Source organism: Microcaecilia unicolor, chromosome 2 (assembly GCF_901765095.1).
Source record: "Microcaecilia unicolor chromosome 2, aMicUni1.1, whole genome shotgun sequence".
Taxonomy (NCBI): Eukaryota; Metazoa; Chordata; class Amphibia; order Gymnophiona; family Siphonopidae; genus Microcaecilia; species Microcaecilia unicolor.
This window is the reverse complement of record NC_044032.1, coordinates 523,662,309-523,681,847: the sequence shown is the minus strand read 5'-3', so window position 1 is coordinate 523,681,847 and position 19,539 is coordinate 523,662,309. Positions and strand designations below refer to the sequence as shown.

Sequence of the window (19,539 nt, the reverse complement as noted above, 5' to 3'; positions counted from 1 at the left end):
CAAGCTAAAATTGAGGACAGCTATCTTCACAGACAGACGTTATTAGAGTAAAAAAAAATTTTAAAACCCAGAATGACAGCAAAGTAGGCAAAATATTTCTCAAAGGAAGATCATTCTCCTAATGACTTACAATACATAGTAACATAGTAGATGACAGCAGAAAAAGACATGCACGGTTCACCCAGTCTGCCCAACAAGATAAACTCACGTGTCATTTTTTGTGTATACCTTACCTTGATTTGTACCTGTCTTTTTCAGGGCACAGACCGTATAAGTCTGCCCAGCACTATCCCCACCTCGCCACCCACCAGCCCTGCCTCCCACTGGCGGCTAAGCTTCTGGGGATCCCTTCCTTCCGAACAGGATTCCTTTATGTTTATCCCACGCATGTTTGAATTCCGTTACCGTTTTCCTCTCCACCCCCTCCCGCGGGAGGGCATTCCAAGCATCCACCACTCTCTCCATGAAAAAATACTTCCTGACATTTTTCTTGAGTCTGCCCCCCTTCAATCTCATTTCATGTCCTCTCGTTCTATCGTCTTCCCCTCTCCAGAAAAGGTTTGTTTGCGGATTAATACCTTTCAAATATTTGAACGTCTGTGTGTATGAACAACTTGTAAAGCTAAAGGTGGACAAAGCCATGGGACCGGACGGGATCCACCCCAGGATATTAAAGGAGCTCAGAGAGGTCCTGGCGGGTCCTCTTAAAGATTTGTTTAATAAGTCCTTGGAGACAGGAAATGTTCCAAGGGATTGGAGAACGGCGGAGGTGGTCCCTCTTCACAAAAGTGGTGATAGGGAAGTAGCTGGAAACTACAGGGCGGTAAGCCTCACTTCGGTTATTGGAAAAGTAATGGAAGCGATGCTGAAGGAAAGGATAGTGAATTTCCTGGAAGCCAATAAGTTGCAAGATCCGAGACAACATGGTTTTACCAAAGGGAAATCGTGCCAAACGAATCTCATTGAGTTTTTTGATTGGGTGACAGGAGAATTGAATCAGGGACGAGCTATGGACGTAATCTACTTAGATTTCAGCAAAGCTTTTGACACGGTTCCGCACAGGAGGCTTTTAAATAAACTGGATGGGCTGAAGATAGGACCTAAAGTGGTGAACTGGATTAGGAACTGGTTGACGGACAGACGCCAGAGGGTGGTGGTGAATGGAGTTAGCTCGGAGGAGGGAAAGGTGAGTAGTGGAGTGCCTCAAGGATTGGTGCTGGGGCCGATTCTGTTCAATATATTTGTGAGTGATCTTGCCGAAGGGTTAGAAGGTAAAGTTTGCCTATTTGCGGATGATACTAAGATCTGTAACAGAGTGGACACCCCGGAGGGAGTGGAAAACATGAAAAAGGATTTGAAGAAGCTAGAACAATGGTCTAAGGTCTGGCAATTAAAATTCAATGCGAAGAAATGCAAAGTGATGCACTTAGGGAATAGAAATCCAAGGGAGACGTATGTGTTAGGTGGCGAGAGTCTGATAGGTTCAGACGGGGAGAGGGACCTTGGGGTGATAGTATCTGAGGATTTGAAGGTGACGAAACAGTGTGACAAGGCGGTGGCTGTATCTAGAAGGTTGTTGGGCTGTATAGAGAGAGGTGTGACCAGCAGAAGAAAGGGGGTGTTGATGCCTCTGTATAAGTCATTGGTGAGGCCCCATCTAGAGTATTGTGTTCAGTTTTGGAGGCCGTATCTTGCTAAGGATGTAAAAAGAATCGAAGCGGTGCAAAGAAAAGCTACGAGAATGATATGGGATTTGCGTAACAAGACGTATGAGGAGAGACTTGCTGACCTGAACATGTATACCCTGGAGGAAAGGAGAAAGAGGGGTGATATGATACAGACGTTCAAATATTTGAAAGGTATTAATCCGCAAACGAACCTTTTCCGGAGATACGAAGGCGGTAGAACGAGAGGACATGAAATGAGATTGAAGGGGGGCAGACTCAAGAAAAATGTCAGGAAGTATTTCTTCACGGACAGAGTGGTGGATGCTTGGAATGCCCTCCCGCGGGAGGTGGTGGAGAGGAAAACGGTAACGGAATTCAAACATGCGTGGGATAAACATAAAGGAATCCTGTTCAGAAGGAAAGGATCCTCAGGAGCTTAACCGAGATTGGATAGCAGAACCGGTAGTGGGAGGCGGGGCTGGAGGTTGGGAGGCGGGGATAGTGTGAGGCAGATTTATACGGTCTGTGCCAGAGCCAGTGGTGGGAGGCGGGACTGGAGGTTGGGAGGCAGGGATAGTGCTGGGCAGACTTATACGGTCTGTGCCAGAGCCGGTGGTGGGAGGCGGGGATAGTGCTGGGCAGACTTATACGGTCTATGCCAGAGCCGGTGGTTGGGAGGCGGGGTTAGTGCTGGGCAGACTTATACGGTCTGTGCCCTGAAGAGCACAGGTACAAATCAAAGTAGGGTATACACAAAAGTAGCACACATGAGTTGTCTTGTTGGGCAGACTGGATGGACCGTGCAGGTCTTTTTCTGCCGTCATCTACTATGTTACTATGTATCATATCACCCCTGTTTCTCCTTTCCTCCAGGGTATACATATTCAGGTCAGCAAGTATCTCCTCATACGTCTTGTAACGCAAATCCCATACCATTCTCGTAGCTTTTCTTTGCACCCCTTCCATTTTTTTCACATCCTTCACAAGATACGGCCTCCAAAACTGAACACAATACTCCAGGTGGGGCCTCACCAACGTCTTATACAAGGGTATTAAAACCTCTTTTCTTCTGCTGGTCACACCTCTCTCTATACAGCCTAATAATCTTCTAGCTACGGCCACCGCCTTGTCACACTGTTTCTTCGCCTTCAGGTCCTCAGATACTATTACCCCAAGATCCCTCTTCCCCGTCCGTACCTATCAGACTCTCACCGCCTAACACATACGTCTCCCATGGATTTCTACTCCCTAAGTGCATCACTTTGCATTTCTTCGCATTGAATTTTAATTACCAAACATTAGACAATTCTTCTAGGTTCCGCAGATCTTTTTTCATCTGTCTAAAGTGTCTAAAGAAAATATCAGCAGCACGCAGGAACAGAAAACTTTCAAAAATTAGAATTATCCAACATTTTAAGACTGACACAAAAGAGCTCAGAGACATTGGCTTTCTCATCCATTACCAGACATAGGATGACTTTGAATGTGAATCACTACTGTCTCACCACCTCCTGCTAGTCCCCATCCCCACCCCCTTTCATTGAGCTGTACTAACATGCAGACAACCTAAAACCCAGATGTTTGTACTATTTAAACCCAGGTTAACTGCATTTTACCCTCCCACTGACCTGATGAACAGAAGACAGCTCTCGAAAGCTTGTCAAAGATAAATTTAGTCATTTTCCTTTTTATATTAATTTCTGTATTTCCTTACATTTATGTGATAAATGTGAATGTAATTAAGTAAAATGATAAATAAAATAAAATAAAAATAAAAAAAAAAGATAAATTTAGTCCTCCCAATAAAAAGCTATCACCTACAAATCATCCCTTATTTCTACACTGGGAAAAAGTCTACACTGATAAACTACCAGCTGCCCTACTAAATGAGACTAGAACTGAATCAATACTTTCTTCCTTGGGTAGCACTAGTAGCAGCATCACACCATATTTCATTGGGTGTTGTGCAAATCCAATGTGTAAGAGTGTTTATTAGTCATTATGTGGTTTCAGGTAGACAGTAAACTTATGACTAAATATGAAACTTGAAGGACAAGAAGGATGCAGATGAACCTGAGGCTTTTTTGACCACAACTCTGTCACCAAAGAATTTCTGATCTAATTTCTTTGACATGACAGTAACAAAATAAGGTATGCTAGAAAACTGTCAACAAAATATCAATTTAAAGCAATTTGCCATTATAATAAAATGAACTTAAAATTCAAAAGACATGTTACAATTCCTCCAATATGCAGCACTATTAATGTGTGTCAAAACAGAGGCTGATCTACACAGGGAAAACAAAAAGCTTTTATTTAACTTTCACTTTACTATAGTCACTTATTTAAATTTATTTCATTCTAGGATGAATTTCCACACAGTGAGGACTATCTCAAAGGATCAATTTCAGACATTAATATCATGAAAAGTACATACTTGAGACTTAGACTACAGCACAGAAGGGCATTTTTCTGCTTGTTGGACTCTGCTCTGTACTTTATTGAAAGAATCTAATCTAAGCACTGAAACTATATTAACAGACTGCATCTTTCTCAATGTGTTTATTTGTAATGCATCTACTAGAATATGTGAACTTGTGGGATACAGGACCACTGATGCCTTTAGTATTTGACAGTAATTGAAAATGCCAGCAAGATGTTCACAGATGTAAGGACTGGATATCAACCAAGCATGTTTTTTTTACATTCAGGTACAGAAGGCATTTCTGTGTCTCTGGAGGGATTAAAATCTAATTTCTGTATATGAGGCAATGGAGGGTTATATGACTTGCCCAAAATCACAAGGCACATCACTACATGAAAGCACTAAAGTCACAGCATATCTTCAATGCATTCATTACATCTTGAGCAAAGTAAATATTTAAAAAATAGAATTTAAAGGTATTTACACTAGCTAAGAGGAATACCCACCAATAATTATTCAGGTATATGCACCAACAGATACAGAAAAGGACAAAGCTGATCAGCTCTACGAACACATTTAACCCGAAATCAACAGAACATGCAAACAAGATGCACTAATAGTCATGGGCAAATGGAAAACAAAAGTTGGGAACAAATAAGAAAGCCCGTGAACATTTGACAGAATTCTGCAAGACCAGCAAACTGTTCATTTCAAACACCTTCTTCCAGCAACACAAGTAGCAACTGTACATATGGACAGATCGTAAGCTGCAAGTATGTAACCTCAAGATAAAGCTAAAAAAGAGCAAGCCTATCATGAGCACAGCAAAGTATGATCTTGAAAATATACCACTAGAATTTACAGACTGCCGCAAAATTGATTTGGCACACTGGATACCAACAACAGAGTACCAAATGAAATATAGGTTGATATTTATTTATTTAAAAATTTATATTCCACTCTATCCACAATCTTCTAGGCGGAGTACAACAAACACAGACATAATAAGAAGATCTAATACATAAAACTAAGCCATCAACACAAACTCAACCTAAACAAGACAAATATAGTTCATAACTAAAATATAAACTAAATTTTATTTTTTTATTTATGTTGATTTATATACCGTGTCTTATTGCAACTGCAAAACAGAACGGTTTACATACATACGGTTTAAATACAACTAAGTCACCAACACAAAGACCCCTCCCCCCCCCCCAAGAAACATCAGTCTGCATTTATGCTTGGCGAAATAGAAATCTTTTGAACGATTTCCTGAACCTACTCATCTCCTGCAATTCTCTAATACACAAAGGAAGCCAATTCTAAAGTTGTGGCCCAGCGATATAAAAAATTGAGTGTCGAAATTCCTCCAACCTAACATTTCAATAATTGGGTACATATAGAACAGCAGAATTCATGGAATGTAACAATCTCAAGCTGAAGAAACTTAAAACTACTCAAATGTAGAGAAAATAAAGCTGAAAGAGAAAAACAGTTGCATAACGCAGCAGCAACTTCCAATGTGCAGAAGATGGCAAAGATAAGTTCTATGACAATGCATGCAACAAAACAGAATTTTTAAATTGGAAAGCTAAAGACACTCGAGGATCCATGCTGAAAAAATGCATGGAGAAGGTTGATGCCTGGAATGCCCTCGAAGGACAAGACTAGGTTAGGTACGTGTCACCAGGCACCTTATCTTTTCCATGGGCATGGGGGGGGGGAGGGGATTGAAACGTTTAACGGGTCGGGCTGCAGGTTTAAAGTGGGGAGGGTGTGGGCTGGGCTGCAGTTTTGAACCCATTTTGTAATGTAAAAGAGGAAATTATACTTAGCCGGCAAAAAACTGCTACCGCAGCTCAACGTGTGGCTTCATAAATCCACCGCAAATCCAGCTCTCTTCATATTTCAAATGATGCAGCGCACTGTCGATCCACCAAACTTCCTCTCTTGTCTTCAACAAGAGCGCCTTGTTTTCCAATCTTCTGCTGCCTCAGGAAGATGCCTTTCCATAGAACCTTTTTCTCACATGCCTGATTTTTTTAATTTGAACTGAGGCTTATTTGATAAAGCACATTCACTCTGGTAGGTTGTGCTAGCCTAAAACCAAGGGGAATTTTTTCAATGTTTTTTCTCTCATTGGGAGTTTTTTTTACATTAATCCTTTTTCCCCCTTGATAGTGGAACCGATGATAGGAATGGACTCCTGATGTAGTAGAGGGTTATATACTCAGTAAGAATTCCTCTACTGGGAGATTTGAGGTTCCTTTTGTTAAATTTATAATATGTACAGCACCAAGATTGAATGAATGCACTGAACAAACTTTAGTTATTTATAGCATTGTGAACAGATATCATTTGAAATGACCAGGTGAGGTTTTGTGATGTTTTTGAAATACTTAAATGTATTCAAATAAGAGTTCCCACATTTATCCCTTCCCTTGAGACACTGTCTGATTTTGGTTCTTTGTTCATAGTGCTTCATCAGTTTCTGGTTAGCTTTTCCTAATTCTGTGGGTCATACTCCTTTTGGAGGAAACTGCAGCTGCTGCCTCTGCCTGAGCATGTGTGTGTGGGGGGGGAGGGGGGGTGTACAGAGAGAAACAGCCTGCTTCAGTTATTTTCCCATACAGCAGCCATTAACGGTTCTGAGTACTTTGGGGACATCTCAGAAGTCAGGACTCTGATCTTGTGCAGTCATGAAAGCTGTAAAATACAGCCAGGCTGGGGTCCACATTTCTTGACAAAACTTATCCCAGAAGCAAGCCTACAAACTGACTTTTTTTTTTTTCCGTTCACAAGTCGAAAGCTTTTCTCTGAAGATTCACACAAACCGGTGGCTGTGATGGCAACCAAAAAGAAACTTTCATGTTGGCAAAGCAGGAAAAGAAAAGGCTATTCAGAGGCAAGCAGGAGCACTATATGGTTTTATCAAATGACTAGTAATGAAGGCCCGTTTCAAATCGGAATGAAATGGGCGCTAGCAAGGCTCCCCTCTGTCCCTTTGTGTCTCCGTGTGTCGCCGGCCCCCCTGCAGCCTCCGTGCGAGAGCTACAGTGCAGTACAACGGAACTTGGAGCTGAGAATGTGCTCCGCCCTCAACGTCATAACGTTTGACGCGAGGGCGGGGCCCACAGACTGTGATTTTGTGTGGCTTCAGAGCTTCGAACTTACGAACCTGGCTTCAGTGACGTCAGTGCAAATAGAATGTTGAGGGTGAGTTTTATATATATAGATTAAAAGTAACTGGTGAGCACTCTCAGGAGGAGGAAGAGGAAAGAAGACCAACCAGGTGCAAGTAACTCTGCAGCAACCCCATCAAAGCAGCTCATTGCCAACCAATAATCAGCAGCTTCTGGTTCATTTACTCTCACTGATGATTTCTCAAAAGGAAAAGCATTATGCGTGGAAGAGCAAACTGGGCCGCCATGCATTTAGATACCTTTGAGGACGAACAGCATAGGCCACAGTAAGCATTACCTTCATCAACTTAAGATTCATTGGCACAAGCTATCTGATCCAGCAAAATGGCCAAAACTCACTGACAAAATAAGAACTATTCTCACAGAATCAAGACCTGTTCTAAAGAAAGGCATTTTGTATCCTGAAAACTCTAGAGGACGCAAGTGGAACATGGTGAACTACTGCCAAGACCGTGGTTACTGTACTCGGTTTCCACAGACTGTGTGTTCTGTTTCTGTTGCAAACTGTTTTCACCAACAGATCCATGCAAATCATCCAGTAGTTTTATATCGACTGGCTACAACTGGAGGAGAGTATCCAAGGCACTGCATGTATATGAAACAACTCTGGCTCATATGAAACATTCAAAAATGTGGATCGACTACAGAAAGGAATCTCAAAAATAAAATTACACTTGAGTCACATCAAAGGCTTTATGTGGTAGTAACAAATAATTGGTTGGATGTGATTGCAAGGCTCATAGAAATAATCAAATTTCTTGGATCTCAAGAAGGCTCATCTGATAAGCTTTTCAAAAAAAAATAATGGCAACTTTCTTAAACTGGTTCAACTGTTTGGAAAGTTTGATTCTGTCATGGTGGCACATATAAGGAGAGCTATAAGAAAGGACTCCAAAATCCATTATTTCAGGAAAGACATACAAAATGAAATTATTGCAATTTTGGGCAAGGCCATCACTGAAAAGTGCTTTCTTGACTTCAGACAAGTACTATTCTATAATATTAGACTGTACACCAGATGTCAGTCACACTGAGCAGATGACAGTTATTATTTGCTTTGTTTCCTGCAAAGAAGGAAACGTAGACATTGAAGAATATTTCCTAGGCTTCCTAGAAGTGAATCACTCAACTGGAGAGGATTTATGTGACGCAATTATCAATCAATACTGAAGAAAGCAAAAGCAGAAAGATAAGATCAGAAGGCAACATGGTTTTACCATAGGAAAATTGTTCCAAACAAATCTGATTATTTCCTTGATTGGGTGACTAGAGAACTGGATCGTGGACACGTGCTAGATGTAGTCTATTTAGATTTCAGTAAGGCCTTTAACAGGGTTCCTCATAGAAGGCTCATGAACAAACTCAGCCAGCTTAAGAGAGGACCTAAAGTTGGGAACTGGAATCATAAACTGTTTGACTGACAGATGGCAGAGGGTGGTGGTAAATGGAGTTTACTCAGAGGATAGAAAGGTAAGTAATGGAGTGCTTCAGGGATCGGTACTGGGGCCAATTCTATTCAACATATTTGTGAGTGACATTACTGAAAGGTTAGAAGGAAAGGTTTGCCTTTCTGTCGATGACACCAAGATCTCCGTCAGAATGGACATGCCGGAGGGAGTTGGCAACATGAGAAGGGATCTACAAAAATTATGTTTGGCAGCTAAAATTTAATGTAAAAGTGCAAAGTGATGCACTTTGGGTGTAAAAATCCAGAACAGCAGTATGTGCTAAGATGAGAAACTGATGTGTACAGATTGCGAGAGACTCCTTGGGGAGATAGTGTCAGAGGATCTCAAGGAGCCAAATCCATGTGACAAGGCTGTAGCCAAAAGAATGCTAGGTTGAATAGAGAGAGGCATAAACAGCAGAAAAAAAGAAGGTGTTGATGTCCCTGTACAAGTCATTGGTGAGGACCCATTTGGAGTATTGTGTTCAGTTTTGAAGGCTGTATCTCTCAAGGGACACAAAGGCAGTCCAAAGGAAGGCAACAAAAATGGTACAGGGCTTGCACCATAAAACGTATGAAAAAAGACTGGAAGACCTGAATATGTATATACTAGAGGGAAGGAGAGAGAGAGGAGATACAATACAGACATTTAAGTATTTGAAAGGTATTAATATACAAACCAAACTCTTTGAGAGATATAGAGGCTATAGAACTAGAGGACATGAATGGAGGCTGCAGAGCAGTAGACTTAGGGGGTAATGTCAAGAAATTAGTTTTTCCACAGAGAGGGTAGTGAATGCCTGGAATGTCCTTCCAGGAGAGATGGAGGAAAAAAAACAGTGATGGAATTCAAAAATACATGGGATAAGCACACGGTTTGCCTAAATAGGAGGACAGTAACAAAACATGGCTGTTGAGGTATTATATTGGGGAACTTTGGAGTATACCAACTATATGGGTTTAATTTACTTATCCCTGGAAGCCTCCCACTTACCTGAAGCATTCTTTGGCTGCCTTTAATTTAAAGGTTTGATCGTGTGCAGGAAGATTTCTGTGACTTTGCAATTCCCAGTGCTTCTCTGTGGTTTTTTTTATCACAGGGATAAGAACAGTGGCTCTATATTGCAGTGGAGTTTTTTTTCTTTCTTCACTTGAGAACTTGTTGGATACAAAGATCAGCAATGTTCAACATTTGCTACAATTATTAAGAACTGGGTTTAGTGCGCCCTTGTTTTTTTAGGGCTCACTGACTGATCTTTATTGAGACTGTGCTCTGATGATACACAGAGACTGAAGAAACTGCAATTTAGGGTTTATGTTTAATGTTCTTTGTGGGATTTACATATGTGATCAGGGTATAAGTTTGGTGTGGATGGCAGTGTGAGTTGCAGGGATATTATTTAGTAATTCTTTTAATGCACTGACTTATTTTCACTAATAAAGATTTTGTAATTTATATAGAACAGGAGTACTGTTTGTTGTTGATGTTTTAGGTACCTCCTATTATATATATATATCCCCTATTAGGATTATGAGGTATTATATTGGCCAAGACCAGTGCCTTAGACTTCTACGGTCTGTGTCTTGCAAATGGCAAAAGACATATGAGGATCAAGTCTGCGTATTGTATATCACTTTATTACCATATGCTATGAATGAAGGTGCTGTGCGTCTCAAGGAGGGAAAAATCTTAACACTGAGATTAGCAAGTAAAATACTGTTAGCAATACTTTTGATTATAAAATATTGTCCTAAAACTGCATCATATTTAACTACCTATATGTGGCTGGCATGATAGTAATTACCAACCTGTGTTTAAGCATGAATGACGATAACCTGCACAGAGTGGTGGGTGTAGCTTCACCTTTGTTAGGCAGAATGTATGGGGCGTACAGGTCTTTATCTGTTGTCATTTACTGATTAACTATGTCGAAGAAGGAATACTAGCAACAGAACAAACAAGAGAGATGACCATGAGGAAACAGACTAGTGTCTCCAGGAACTGCAGCTTGGTGGACTCTATAGTTTGGAACATTCTTGGGCAAAACTAATCTATAAACATATTTTGTGTTAGTCAGCAGTTTAGCTCTTCTAAGTATAAAGCAGTGGTTGAATAAACATTTTACCAGAAATCCACAATATATATCTACTCTCTCTATCACTTTATCCACTGTAGTAGTTCATAATCTGTTTGAATATACAAAATTGCTAGTATCAGAGACGAACCTTGTTGGCTTATTGTGTACATGTATATAGTAGGGCAATTTCCATAGTTATATCCCCATTTCCTGGACTTTTTCATAACAGTTGTTATGGATCAGTGTTAGGGATCAACATGAAGTCTTGCAGAATGGGAGGAAGTAGGTAAAAGGAAGCAAGGGTTAACAGCAATCACAACCTTCTGGGGTGTAGGGGAAATTAGATTGTGGAAAGCAAAAGGATGGGGACATAAGAAACTGTAAGGTGAGGAAATGAGATGGTGAGGATGGGAGAAAAGAGAAGGATTTGAAGTCCACTTAGAAGAGGAAAAGTAAGGGAGTGGAGGTTAGAAAGGAGCAGAAAAAGGGCCACAGACATGGAGGTAGGAGATGATAATTTGTCTTTTTTCTTTAATGTGCTACAACCATGCAACCATGAAGTTACTGTGGCTACATATGCAGCCTTAAGAATGTCTTTCTTGGGGCACCACTGGTATAAGGAAGCACAAGCATGTGAAATGGATGGACCCTATATAATGGGGGAGAAAGCTGATATACTGCCCCAGGCATGAATACAGACTTAAAAATTCTATCATATAACGTGAAGGGCCTGAATATGCCTCAAAAACGGCAGAAGTTGTTTAAAGAGTTACAGCAGCTAAAACCGCATATTGTCCTCCTGCAGGAGACCCATCTCCGCAGGGTGCATGAGCGATTCCTCTCCCATCCAGATTACCCTAGTGCCTTTTTTGCCTCCTCCGCTGATGGCTCCAAAAAGAGTGGTGTGGCAGTGCTGTTCCATAAATCCATAACAGCCCAAATACTGAATATCAAACGAAATATCAAACGAGACCCGGGAGGGCGTTTTTTGTTTTTGCAAATTGTCCTAGAACACATAGAGCTCACTCTTGCAACCTTATACGCACCTAATGAACAACAGGGGACATTCTACTCCAAAGTGAAGAACATACTAGCTACATTTACCCGAGGCTCTCTGATCATGGGGGGTGATTTTAATGAAGTTATGGATCATGTGTTAGATAGGTCCGGGAGACCCCAACACCCGATCTCTAAGGACTCTTTGGCACTGAACTCTCTGGGGACCTTGGACGTCTGGAGGCTGAGTCACACGACAATTAGGGATTATACTTTTTTCTCCCCCGTACACAAGTCGTACTCACGCATCGATTATCTTTTTCTTGACGTTACACTAGTTGAGAGAGGCCCGAAAGCAGGAATCGGTAGTGCAACAATCTCTGATCATGCCCCAGTCTGGGTCACTTTGCCGACCATTAGAGCAGAGGTCAAAGATAAAAAAATGGATGCTTAACACAGAATTACTACAGGAGAAAGAGGTGGTGGAGGGCTGTAGGAAGGTCCTGAAGGAGTACTTGGAGCTTAATATAGAATCGGGCCCACCCCTCAGTGTTGTATGGGATGCTATGAAGGCAGTCTCGAGAGGTTACTTTATACAGATAGCTAGTAGGCGTGCGAGGGTTCGTAGGGCCCAGCTGGCGCAGTGCATGGAAAAGATTTGGATCTTGGAGGCGCAGCACAAATCAGGCGGCTCCTCTGCAATTTTGGAGGAGCTGCATGGGCAGAGGCTCCAGCTGGACTCTATCTACTCCGAACAATTAACTTGGTTACAATCTAGAAATAAAGTTCGAACATACGAATTTACCAATAAAGCAGGACGCCTCCTGGCTATAAAGTTGCGTAGGCGAAAAGTGGATCGAACGGTCACTCACATTAGGGACACGAGGGGCAACTTGCTGAACACCTCTGAGTCCATACAGAGGCGTTTTAGCGAATTTTACCAGGAACTATATGCACAGGAGATTAACCCTTCTGAGGACACTATTTTAGATTACTTAGCTGAGAGTGACTTAGCGTCCATAAATATTTAACAGAGGACCGCTCTTGATGCACCAGTTACCCCAGTTGAGATACAAAAAGCTATACAACATTTGCCCTCATGTAAATCACTAGGGTTAGATGGCTTACCTAACGAATTCTATAAGAAATTCGCCCCCGAATTGGCCCCGCTGTTCGCGGATTTGTTTAACATGATTGGGAAAGGGGAGTCTTTGCCTAATTCCATGTTGGAAGCCTGGATTGCGGTATTGCCTAAACCGAACAAAGATCATACAGAATGTGGGTCCTTCCGTCCAATATCCGTCTTAAACGCCGATGTTAAAATCTTAGCTAAAGTTTTGGCCAACCGTCTGGCACCACTGCTTCCAGCTGTTATCCACCCTGACCAGGTGGGATTTGTCCCATATAGGAAAGCCACAGACAATACTAGGCGAGTGGTCGATTTAATATACTTGGCCAAAAGAATGAAGAGGCCTCTCTGTCTCCTTAGTCTGGACGCCGAAAAGGCCTTCGACCGGGTTCACTGGCCATTTATGTATAAAGTCATGGAGGCCTTCGGGATAGGACCGCAGTTTAGTGGGTGGATCCAAGCATTTTACAGCGCTCCTAAAGCCTGTGTTCGAGTAAATGGGGGTAACTCAGCAATGATCCCTTTATACAGAGGCACTAGACAGGGCTGCCCCTTGTCTCCCCTGCTCTTTGCCATGGTTATGGAGCCCTTTGCAACTAGGCTTAGAACCAATCCAAATATTTCAGGACTTTCTATTGGTGGGAGAAATCATAAACTATCCCTTTTTGCGGATGATGTATTGTTGTTTGTCACTAGTCCCTTGACCACCTTCCCTGGGCTTTTGAAAGAGATAGAGGAATACTCTAATGTGTCGGGATTTAAAGTCAATATGTCCAAATCTGAAGTTCTGAATGTGACCCTTCCGGAGGAGCTCGTGGGAACCCTGAGGTCTTCCTATGCCTTCAGGTGGACCAACAGAAGCCTTCGTTACCTGGGGGTGAACTTGTCAGCAGACCTCTCTGATCTTTTCTCAATTAACTATAGGGGCTTGGCAGGGGCACTCATCGAGGACTTGGGAAAATGGGGTGATCTTGATCTTTCCTGGTTTGGCCGAGTAAAGATGAATGTTTTACCGCGCCTGCTCTACCTCTTTCAGGCACTCCCAATCAAAATGCCCCGTAAATTCTTATCATCATTACAGGACCGTATCATGCGCTTTATTTGGGCGGGGAAAAGACCGCGTCTGGCACACTCGGTCCTATACCAGGACAGAACGAGAGGAGGGCTGGGAGTACCCAACTTGGCTTGCTACTATAGAGCGGTTCAGGCACGCGCGGCAGTGGAATTGTTTCAGGACTATCCGGATCGGCAATGGGTGCAGCTCGAACAATACACCTTGGGTGAGAGGCCGCTGGAGGCTTTTATGTGGATCCCAGGCTCGCATAGATCTTTGGAGGCAGGACTCTGTCCTTCTATATATGTCACCCTCTTAAATTGGGACAGTCTGTTTCCCCATCGACGTACTACACTATCTCGTCTGTCTCCCATAGCTCACAATCCATTGTTTTACCCCGGAATGATAAAAGGAGTGTTCACAAGATGGTACACTGGAGGCTTACGAATGTGGGGTCAACTGTTTGATGGGGAGAATTTGCTGTCGTACTCTGAGGCCCTTGAGAAGTTCCCGATAGTGGGGTCAGACCGATATGCCTATCTTCAATTAGCCTCTTTTCTTAAGACAAGGGCAGTTCGGGAGGTAGTGGCCAGGGAACAAACAGCACTAGAAACCATCTGTGAAGGCCCACCTAAGACAAGCGGGTTGGTATCGCGCCTCTACCACATTATCAACAGGCAATCCCCGACATATATACTTCACCGGAAGAGTTGGCAGAGGGAGCTGGGCATGGAGTTGGAGGAGGTGGGGTGGGAGAAATTGGAGCGGGCTGTGATGGGAGTGTCGTCTCATGTACCCTTTAAGGAGAATGCAGTAAAGGTTTTGTACCGTTGGTACCTGACACCCGAGCGTCTTCAGCGTATTTATCCCGCATTGACGGGGCTGTGCTGGAGGGGATGTGGGGTGCGGGGCACAGCGGGACACATTTGGTGGACCTGCAGGAAGGTTAAGGCCTACTGGAGAGCGGTTCATAGCAGGTTGCAGAGGTGGACGGGGAGTCTGTTACCTTGGAGCCCGACTCTTTTCCTATTTTCTGCTCTAGCTGCAGGTCTCTCCCACACCCAGCAAATTTTCTTGAGACAGGCCATAAGTGCCGCGAGAGTCATAATTGCTGCTCATTGGAAGCAGACCACAGCTCCACCGATTAATAGGTGGATTCAAAAATTGAGGCATATCTGTGAGATGGAGAGACTCCTAGCGGAATGGCGCAATCAACTGTGTAGATGGCACTTGACCTGGGACCCTTTTCTCCTTCATGTGTAATTTGTCTGATGTCCTATGTTATGGTGGTGCCCGAAGGGTGGGAGGGGTGGGGTGGGTTGGGGTTCTGAGTGACAAGAGTGATATGGAAGCGGGGTTTAATACATAAAAAATTTAGTAAAAAAGTTGAAGTTCTGAACTGGTTATTCTGAATAATTCACTCGGAATTTTAACACAGTAAGCAGTCTTCTTTTGGTATAGCATGAGACTCTTACTACTCTTTGTATTATTTACTTGCTATACTTCTGGAGACCTATGTTCTGCACAATTGACATGTAATATGATACTCATGTTGTAATATGTTTCAGATTCTGTGTACTAATAATTAATAAAGACTTCATGGAAATTAAAAAAAAAGAATGTCTTTCTTCAGAAGAGCTGGCTATAAACACCCACACTTGTAGTCAATCAGCAAGCTTTCCATTTTGTTTATGATAGAAAAATAAAAATTACAAATATGTGCATTTCCATTTAAATCATCTGATTAAAGGCACATTTTATTTTGCCTCTTTTTAAAGATTACTACTGGAACATTGCTCAAAGATTTCCTGAACACTTCACACCAGATTTTAAAAAGTGGTTCAGCCAAAGACTGTACGAGACTAATGGTTGCCAATACCTGCTTCCTTAGGTGCAAAAGGCAAGAGTTCTAGAACAATCCCTAAAAACGTTATATTCTTTCCATAATAAAATTTTCTTTGTGTGCACCCTAGTTTAGAACAAAAATAAACTTCAGTAAGTTCCAGTAAAATGTGGTTTACAATAATGCTAGATTTTGCTAATCCTAAAATAAAAGTATCACCTCCTAAGCAAAATGCTTGTGAGGTAAAACTCAAATCCTGTTTGAATACTTCATTAAAGAGCTAACTTGTACACTTAAAAGGGGAACTTACAACCTACCCAGGGCCGGTCTTAGGCCGAGGCGACCGAGGCGGCCGCATAGGGCCTCGCGCTTAGGGGGGCCCCGCGCGGCGTGCCTCAGTCAGCCTCTTCCCATGGCCGGTCCGACTCCGACACGGACGGTAAGCATGGCTGGAGGGCGCCGTCGTGCCATGCTTACCGCCACTGTCCGCCCTGGTGCCCTCTTCTTCCCCCCAACCAAGGATTTTTCTTTTAAATTTACCCTCCATTGCCGGAATCCCACAGCAGCGTCCTGCGTGCGTCACTGAAAGCGCTCCTCACCTCCCGAGTCCCCCCGACGTCTCTAGCAGAACACAGCTCTTCCTGATTCGTTCATTCTCAGTGTCCCGCCCTCGAGAATGAACGAATCAGGAAGAGATTTTGCGTTCTGCTAGAGACGTCGGGGGGACTCGGTAGGGGAGGAGCGCTTTCAGTGAAGCACGCTGCTGTGGGATGCCGGCGACGGAGGGTAAATTTAAAAGAAAAATCCTTGGTTGGGGGGAGAAGAAAAGGGCGCCAGGGCGGACAGGCAGGAAGTTGAACTTGGGAGCGGGAGGGCAAGGGAGAGAGGACCTGGGCATGGATGGCAGGGCTCAGGGAGAGAGGGGAATTGCTGGATAGGGATGATGAATGGAGGGGCAGGGGCCAGAGAGGAGCATGGATGGGAGGGGAGGGCAGGGCTCATGGAGAGAGGGGAATTGCTGGATAGGGATGATGAATGGAGGGGGCAGGGGCCAGAGAAGAGCATGGATGGGAGGGGAGGGCAGGGCTCATGGAGAGAGGGGAATTGCTGGATAGGGATGAATGGAGGGGGCAGGGGCCAGAGAGGAGCATGGATGGGAGGGCAGGGCACAGGGAGAGAGGGGAATTGCTGGATAGGGATGATGAATGGAGGGGGCAGGGGCCAGAGAGGAGCATGGATGGGAGGGGAGGGCAGGGCTCATGGAGAGAGGGGAATTGCTGGATAGGGATGAATGGAGGGGGCAGAGGACAGAGAGGAGCATGGATGGGAGGGCAGGGCTCAGGGAGAGAGGAGAAATTGCTGGACATGGAGGGCAGGGGAGAGAAGAGAAATGTTGGGCAGGAATGGAGGGAAGGAAAGACAAAGGAAGGAGATGCACATGGATGGAGGGGAAGGGATATAGGAGAAATGCTGGACATGGATGTAGGGGAGGGGAGGAAAGTAGATGTACACGGAAGGAGGGGAGTGAGGAGAAATGCTGGATATGCATGGAGGGGAAATTGCTGAATTTAAGGGCTGGATCGGAACACTTTGAAGGCAGATGCTGAAACTGGAGAAAGGATAGGGACAGGGCTACAGATGGTAGACAGGACACATAAGGACACAGGAGGATGGTGGACATGGTGAGAGAAAAAATATCAAATGGAAAGACACTGCATAAAACAGAAGACACTGGGACCAAAGCGAATAGAAAAAAACAAATGATCAGACAACAAAGGTAGAAAAAAGTATTTTATTCAGAATATGTCAGCTTTTGGAAATGTGCATCTGTGATATTTTGAATGTAAGTTTCAATTTTTCTAGTATTGCTGCATGCTGATTCTGATTTCTTGAGGTAACTTTTCAATTCCGTATTTTGCCTTCATATCTGTTGTGTTATGTGTGATCAAGGTGCAGTATCCTGCTAGCGTGTAGCATTTGCAGCCCTTTTTGTTTTGTTTTCACAAGGTAGTGTATTGGTGTTTTAGAGCCTGGTGTAATTACAGTTCTGCCTTTCCACGCATAAGGTTGTTCTCGTCCTGTCCATGGAATTAGTGCTGTTATGGTTTGGTAAGGTTATGAGTGTGTTTTTGCACAAGTTTGTGTATAGTGTTTTGCAGTGGAGAGATTGTGTGTCCGCACCTCTGACCCCCCCGTCCCCGGGGTTATGAGAATTGGAACTAATTGTAGTGGACTTGAACTGAATAATTTCGGGGGGGGGGGGGGGGGGGGGGGGTCATGATAGCATTGTGCTTATTATTTCAATCAGTTTTTCTGTACAAGTTTAGCTTCATTTGTCTTTATTTGAAATTTCATAAATAAAAAATTTTCTAAAAATTGAATAATATTATCAATGGGGTGGAGCTGGAGTGGGGGCGGGACTAGGATGGGGCAGGGCTATGATGGGGCCCCACCAAATTGGTCTGCATAGGGCCCCGCACTTGCTAAGACCGGCCCTGAACCTACCAATGTAAAAACAAATCCAATAATTTAGTGAGTTGCTAGATCTATTTTTGACAGCAGATTTATTATGCTTACTCACATGATATACATAAAATAATTTCAGTACTCTGGTCTCTGAAGCATATGAAAATAAGTGAGCTATATATGATATATGAGATTTCTCTGTTATAGAATAGGGCAAGTAGAATTTGTTTTAGAGTTTCATTAAGGTTCTTAATATCTGGATGTGTAGTTTAAACAACTATACATCCAGACGTTAGAGGTAGAGAGGGACTAGCCTAATGGCTTATCTATGCATGACAAGTAGGTAGGGGAATGATTTCTGGAGTCCCTTTGTTATGCTGCTTGAGGTGTCACAGCTGTGATGCTCAAAACTCCCTTAGAAGAAGAGTTCCTGCAGAGGAAGTTTTGTCAGTGTCATGGCAAACTAGGGTGCAGATAATCAAAAGCCCCATGCTATTCCAAACAGAACTCTAAAAATGAACAGCGTGGGGCTTTACCACCTCTAAGACCAGAGATAACAGCAGACAAATTTAAGCACGTTATCTTCATCATAGTGTAAAAATGCGGGAGGATTGTACCTGAGCATGTGCTCCGACACAATCCTCCCACACTTGTTTGACAGGTCCAGGCTGTCAAAAGCCCAGACCTGTCAAACGCAGGGGTTGGAGGTCCATGGGACCCCCATATCCCCCTGCAAATGCAAGGCCCTGGTGGCCTAGTGCCTCCCTGAACACCCACCACAAGCCCAGGATGCACTGGGCAGGGCTGTGTGCCACCATTTTGAAGGCGGTGCTGGAAGAGAAGGGCTTTTTGGGGGAGTGCAAAGGGGGTTAGGGGCTAGAGATCCACCGGATCTCCAGCCCCATGAACTTGTGCCAGGGAGTGGGGGGACTGGAGGGCCGCTGGACCTCCAGTCTCCGTGTCGCTGGCTTGATGTGGGGGGCTCCTGCGGGGGGGGGGGGGTCCATTGGGGGAATGGGGGGCCTGCTAGCATGCAAATGAATGCTGAATAGGGCTCCTCATTCCTCTCCAATGGTCTGCAAACCCTAACGCCAGGTCCAAGCTGCCCACTGATCATTGGGGAGGAATAATAAAAGTCCTGTTTAGCAAGCATTTGCGTGCTACTCGCAGGTAAGAGCCTACGAGCGCGTTGTTTCACTCACTCGGGGGCTCTGATCATGGGGCGGTA

At 43.7% G+C, this 19,539-nt stretch overlaps 1 protein-coding gene across 3 annotated transcripts in view; it reads right to left on the bottom strand.

Moving 5' to 3' along the window:
- Positions 1-19,539, bottom strand: part of RBPJ (recombination signal binding protein for immunoglobulin kappa J region) — a 415,590-nt gene that overhangs the window by 262,073 nt on the left and 133,978 nt on the right. The gene's annotated exons all lie outside the window — the stretch shown is intronic.